Source organism: Gossypium hirsutum, chromosome A05, assembly GCF_007990345.1.
Source record: "Gossypium hirsutum isolate 1008001.06 chromosome A05, Gossypium_hirsutum_v2.1, whole genome shotgun sequence".
NCBI lineage: Eukaryota > Viridiplantae > Streptophyta > Magnoliopsida > Malvales > Malvaceae > Gossypium > Gossypium hirsutum.
Genome location: NC_053428.1, coordinates 73,341,431 through 73,347,926, shown reverse-complemented (window position 1 = coordinate 73,347,926; position 6,496 = coordinate 73,341,431). Strand labels below are relative to the sequence as shown.

The 6,496-nt window shown below is 39.9% G+C and overlaps 1 non-coding gene across 1 annotated transcript; it reads left to right on the top strand.

The window, feature by feature from the left end:
• Nucleotides 1-5,610: 5,610 nt before the first annotated feature.
• On the top strand, nucleotides 5,611-5,717 carry LOC121230108 (small nucleolar RNA R71). Its single transcript, XR_005928060.1, has one exon. It is a non-coding gene; the product is annotated as a small nucleolar RNA R71 (small nucleolar RNA).
• Nucleotides 5,718-6,496: the final 779 nt, after the last annotated feature.

The following is a 6,496-nucleotide window of genomic DNA, read 5'->3' as shown; positions in this document are numbered from 1 at the left end:
GAAAAATAACCAGTCATCAGTTGAATACAAGTGAGCTTCTTCTTAGAATATGGAATTAACACTCAAGCTCAAAAATAAGGAATTACTACTAATATGTGTTGAATTTTTTTTAAGAACAAGTCAAATATATAGAAGAGCAAAACATAGCTAAGCAATTAGTTCAAATCAAATCTTGACAATAATAGTGATCAAATTAGGGGATTTCAACAATAATGGGTTATGGGTTAATATTGAAGGTAAATCAATTAATGATTTGTTAGGCTCAAAGGGGTTCACTAAAGGTTAATTATGAAGGTAGGCTTTTGTGGAGTGAGTAGGTTAAACCTAAGTGCCTTTATCATCTTGACATATCAAATCCAATGGTGTGGTCTTGACATGCGTAATCAAGCAAGCTCTAGAATAACAAATCGATACTGACGCACTCATAATAAAAGTGAGCATGAAAGAAATAAAATATGCTCTAAAGGCTTAAGACCTCACAAAAATTATGGCTTTTTGATGTTTAAACTTGTGAATTTCAACTCACAATAATACCTAAACTTAGGGAAACAACCTAAAAGTTTATAATTCTTCAAAAATCAACTTATCATGCTTGATTCCCTAATGTCTTAAAGTTTAAACAATCAATGCATAAATGCCTATGTTTTAATTCAGGACATATCAATAAAAATCATAAATTAATTAAAATTCATTCTAATAGCGATATGAGTGATTCACGTGAGAATAAGACAAAATTCAGGGATTTCTAATGATGATATGAAAGACCCCTCCACACTTAAGATGTACATTGCCCTCAATGTACAAAGATAGATATATTGAAAAATATAGATAATTAATTATAAGATAGGGAGAGAAGTGAAACTTCCTGAATGATGAATGAACTCTTTGATTTGGAGTTATGGAGAATAATCAGCCAAGGCAATGATGAGAGTGGAGGAGGATACTCCGGTGGTGGTAGAGATTCATTAGTCCATAAGTCCTGCGCCAAAAGAATATTATATCTGGTGGTAGCTATGGTCGTGGTCGAGCAGGACATGGCAGTCGTGGAGAACCTTTTCCAGTGGAGTTTTTAGTTCCTATGCGATGATAAACTTTAGAGCTCTTTATAACTGTGATAGAATCAGGAACTTTTTAGGAAATATAAAGAAGCATAATTACTCGTAACAAAATAGCCAAAACTATAAATTATTCAATAAAAATTATAAAAACTAAAATTAAAATAATAATAAAGGAAAATGAAATAAAAAAGTACTTAAATAAGATAAATAAAGATAAAAGTGAAAATAAAAATAATAAATAAAAAGTTTTGAAACATCGTCATCGCCAGATGGTTCACGAGGTGGTGGTGGTGTCGATGAGATGTGAAGGTGCTGACAAATCTAATGAAGTGTAGCATCAATGTGATTAAAACACTGAGAACACTACTTCTCAAATCGAGTAATGCGCTCAGAGATGTTAGAGTATGAAGCCACCGCATAAACTGGACGATGGGTGGGTGGTGGCTGAGACGGTGGGTCCTCATGACGTGGAGGGACATCATCAGTAATGCCCTCTAGGTCCTCCTCCTCGGTGGATTGGATGAGGCATTACTGAGGAGGGTAGGTGCCATGTCGTTTCTTGATCATCTTCATGTTTAGCATGGTCGAGATGCCTTGTGGAGACATCTGGCCGATGAGAGTGAGGGAGGATGATTGTGCTGCTGTGTTGAGGAGCCCAAAGTGCCGAGCCAATCGAGTCACATAGGGCCCGATAGAGATGACCCATCTCTTATGTCGCTCCGTCTGATGGCGAGGGCGATGAAGTAGGCAAGGTTGAAAACGTGCTCGTTCGCTATGCTCCATAGGAAATAGGCGTCGTGAGTGTTGACGACGCCGGTGCTCTCTCGTCGTCCCATCAGAGTGTGGGCCAAGATGGCGTGTAGGTGTCGCAGGGATGGGGCGAGGGCCGATGCCTTAGAGCTGCTAGGACCATAGGAGGCCGAGGCAGGGGTGAGGTCCTTCCAACACTTTGAGGGAGAGTAGTGGATGTAGCAGTAGAGGGTTTCGAGTTCATTGTTGTCCATGAACTCCTTCGTGTACAGCCCTAGTGCAATCCCAAACTCTGCTACACTTAGCTGGCGCACTAGACCACCAGGGCAGAACTAGACCGTTCCAGGATCGTCGAAGTTTGTCATGATGACTTGGAGAGGAAAGGTCGAGCATAGTTTCATCGTGAGCTCGAGGTATGTCGGGTCGATGATCTCAAAGAAGAACCCCCACGGTTAAGTCGTCAAGAGGGCTCAGACTACGTCAGCCATTTAAATTTGTTCAAGTGCGGCCCAATCAATGTAGCGGCCCACACCTAAGGGTCAGGCCCATAATATCTGAAAAAGCTCTTCTTGGGGTCTCAAGGGGAACTCTAAGAAAGGGTGCCTAACTTCCGAGGTAGGACCCGAGGATGATGTTACTCCTTTCCTTTTCTTCGAGGCGGGGATAGCGGTTTTCTTACCACGTGAGGATGACATTGTATACCTACATTGCAAAGTCGAAGTTCAACCAATACGGCCCAAAAATAGCATGGAAACACAAAACTAAATAGGAATATTTCTTGAGACTCGCGTATTAGATAAACAGAACAAAACTAAAATAACTAAAGCAAATATATCAAGTTATTAAAATAGGACTATGAGAATAATATGATGGGAATATCTAATGTATGAATGCATGTGGATAAGCATAAAATCCATGGAAACGAGAAAAATGGAAAAAAAGGCAATATTCTTTAATGACAAGTATGAGTATTATTATTCTACTATGAATATTCACTTAAGATAGTCAAATGGGTAAAAGAAATCATGAAATAGGCAAAATATTTAAAGAAAATAGAGAGAAAAGAGTAAACAAACGCAAAAGGGATAAGCTTGGGTCATCGGAAACAATGTTGTAGGCGGTGCACAGGCATGGCAGGTAGGGCGGGTGGAGTTACAGCGGGTAGGGTTAGGGATTTTTGGGGAGGGAGATGATGAATAGTGAGGGGTTTATATAGATTTTAGGGTACACGGCCGTGGGGCATGCCCGTGTGCCCTATTTTTTACCCCTGTGTTTCGCGATTTTTAAATTTAGGCGCGTCTGACATTCGCCCCACCCCCGTGTTCCTTGGGCGTGTGGGTGCATACGACCGTGTCTTACTTCATTCGCTTCTCTCACGCCCGTGTATGATAGCCCACGCCCATGTTAGTTTGACAATGTCAACCACGAGGCTGGGCACGGGCGTGTCGAACGCCTATGCTCAATTGACAGGTTCGCCCACGGTTGCAAAACACAGGGATGTCGTAATCCCGTGTTGTTTTGCAGTTTTGTTTACGGCCTTATCACACGGCCGTGGTAACTTATCGCATCTCGTGTTGGGAAAAATTTTTGCCCTGTTTTCATACGGTCGTATCGCACGGCCGTGTCTCCTCCTATGGTGTGAGCATGGCCTAAGGCACGCCTGTGTGCCTGGCTGTGTGGATGGAAAAACCCTGTGTTTCAAGACTCAGTTAGTAGGTTAGATGTAAAAAACTAGAATTTAAATAAATCATTACTATTAGTGCTCGGGTTGCCTCCCGAGAAGCACTTATTTATAGTCTAAGCTCGACTTACCTCTCTAGTGTATAATTATGGTGGCTCGAGGAGTTTACACTCCTCATCCCTGCTATTAACTTTATCAATATAAGGTTTAATACGAGTATTGTTTACCTTAAAAGTTTCAAATTTGGGGTGAATTACCTCGACTGTACCATATGGGAAAATACTGGGTACCATAAGAGGAATTTCTTCATTAGGTTCAGAAGTGGTAATGCGAGGATCTGCTGCATCTAGTAGTACTTTGTCTCCAACCTTAAGTTGATTTGGTGATGTATTGAGCTCGTCTTGGCTCAGTTTCGGTTTATCGAGTGTTCTCAGTTTCTATGTCTGCCATTCATCTAGTTCCTCGATTTGTAGCCTTCGTTCTTCATAAATAGGTCCTTTGTTGTTTCTTGAACATGGCTCGTGTAGGTTCTTCGAACTTATTTCCTACAAAGTAGGTTGCTCCACATGGCCAACTTTATTAGAATGATTTATACAACCACCTTCAATTTTTGATGTGTTACTCGAGTTACGAACTTGAAGGGTGATTGTTTCGTCTCACACACGAAGTGTGAGTTCACCTGTGCCAACATCAATTATTGTTCTAGCGGTTGCTAAAAAGGGCCTCCTTAAAATTAAAGGAATGTTACTATCCTCTTCTATGTTTAGAACAATGAAATCAACTGGAATATAAATTTGTCAATTTTAACAAGTACATCTTCAATAATCCCCCTAGGAAATCTGATTATTTTATCAGCTAATTGAATACTCATCCTAGTTTGTTTGGGTTTCCCAAGACCTAGTTGTTTAAACATTTTGTAAGGTGTGACATTTATACTAGCCCCTAAATCAGCCAAAGCATTATTAACATCTAGGCTACTAATTAAACAGGGAATCGTAAAACTCCCTGGATCTTTTAATTTGTTGGCCAGCTTATTCTTTAGTATGGCTGAGCAAACCGCATTTAGTTCCACATGCGACGCCTCATCCAACTTTCGCTTATTTGTTAAAAGCTCCTTTAAGAATTTGACTGCGTTTGGCACCTGCGAAAGAGCTTCAATAAACGGTAAGTTAATATGTAACTTCTTTAATAATTTAAGGAATTTACCGAATTGTTCTTCTATGTGGTCTTTCCTTGTCGCGTTTGGGTATGGCACACGAGGTTTGTATTCTTTACTTACCAGTTTCTGGTCATTGTGGTCCACCTCTCCCTTACCTTTACTTACCACAGTTTCTTGCCTCTGTTTTGGTTCAGGTGCAACTAACCCTTCCTCATCTTGAATGGTAATTGCATTGATTTGCTCCCTTGGGTTAGATTCAGTGTCACTCGGCAGGCTACCTTGTGGTCATTCAGATATCAATTTAGCGAGCTAACCTATTTGAGTTTCGAGCCTTGGATTGACACTTGTTGATTTTTAAGTGCTGTCTCGGTATTGTAAAAATGAGTTTCTAACACTGAGATGAATTTTGTTAGCATCTCCTCAAGGTTTGGCTTTTTCTCTTATTGGTAGGGTGTTTGTTGAAAGCTTGAAGGTGGTGGTGGCCGCTGATTCCCTTGGCCTCCCTATGAGAAATTTGGGTGGTTCCTCCAACCTGCATTGTAAGTATTACTATAAGGATTATTTTGAGATCGAGGATTATTACCCATGTAATTTAACTACTCGTTCTCCATGTTGTGGCCATAGGGTGGGTATTCTGGATTGCTCGATCCACCTTCACTTGCTTCACACTACTTACTGGGTGAACCTGTGAAGAACTAAGAAAACCATCAATTTTCTTATTCAAGAATTCTACCTAATTAGAGAGCATGGTGACCGAATCGACGTTATAGACACCAGCTGCTTTTATTGGCTTTATCCTCATGACTTTCCACTGATAATTATTCAGTGACATATCTTCTATAAATTCATACGCATCTTCAGGTGTTTTATTATTGATAGTCCCACCAGCAGCTGTGCCAACCATTTGTCGAGTCAAAGGATTCAGGCTATTATGAAACGTTTAAACCTGTAGCTAGAGTGGTAACCCATGGTGAGGGAATCTTCTCAAGAGGTCCTTGTATCTCTCCCATGTATCGTAGAGTGTTTTTAAATCCATCTGCACAAAAGAAGAGATATCATTACGTAATTTAGCCGTTTTAGCTGGCGAAAAATATTTTAATTAAAACTTTTTGGTCATTTGTTCCCAAGTAGTGATTGACCCTCATGGTAACGAATTCAACCACTGTTTGGCTTTGTTTCTCAATGAAAAAAGGAATAATCAAAGGCGAATGGCGTCATCAAAAACGCCATTAATTTTAAACGTATCACATAGTTCCAAAAAGTTTTCCAAGTGAGCGTTGGGATCTTCGTCCTGCAAACCATCAAACTGAACAAACTGCTATATCATTTGAATTGTGTTAGGTTTCAGTTCAAAAGTATTTACAGCTGCAGCAGGTCTAACTATGCTCGATTCAGTTCCTGTTAAAGAAGGTTTAACATAATCATACATAGTACATGGAGCAGGATTCTAATTAGCAACAATCGCAGGAGGTAGCGGATTTTCCTAGTTGTCGGCCATCTCCTCGGTTATGGTTGAAGTATCGTCCTATTGCACTTCCTCTGTGTATCGTAAGCTTCGCCTTATTTCTCTTCAGTTTCTGCAAACTGTGCGATCGATCTCACCATCAAAAAGTAGTGGTCTTGACGGGTTTCTTCTGGTCATAAACTAGAAAAACCTGTCAGAAGAAAATAAATGAAGAATTAGAAAAGAAAATAAAAATTTAAATTGCAATAAAAGTAAAATAGCTAAAGTAATAAAAATCGAGTGTTCCTAATATCCTAGTTCCCCGGCAACGGCGCCAAAAACTTGATACGTGATATTCGCGATAGGTTTTAAATATTTATAATTAATCGTTCTTAAAACTAACT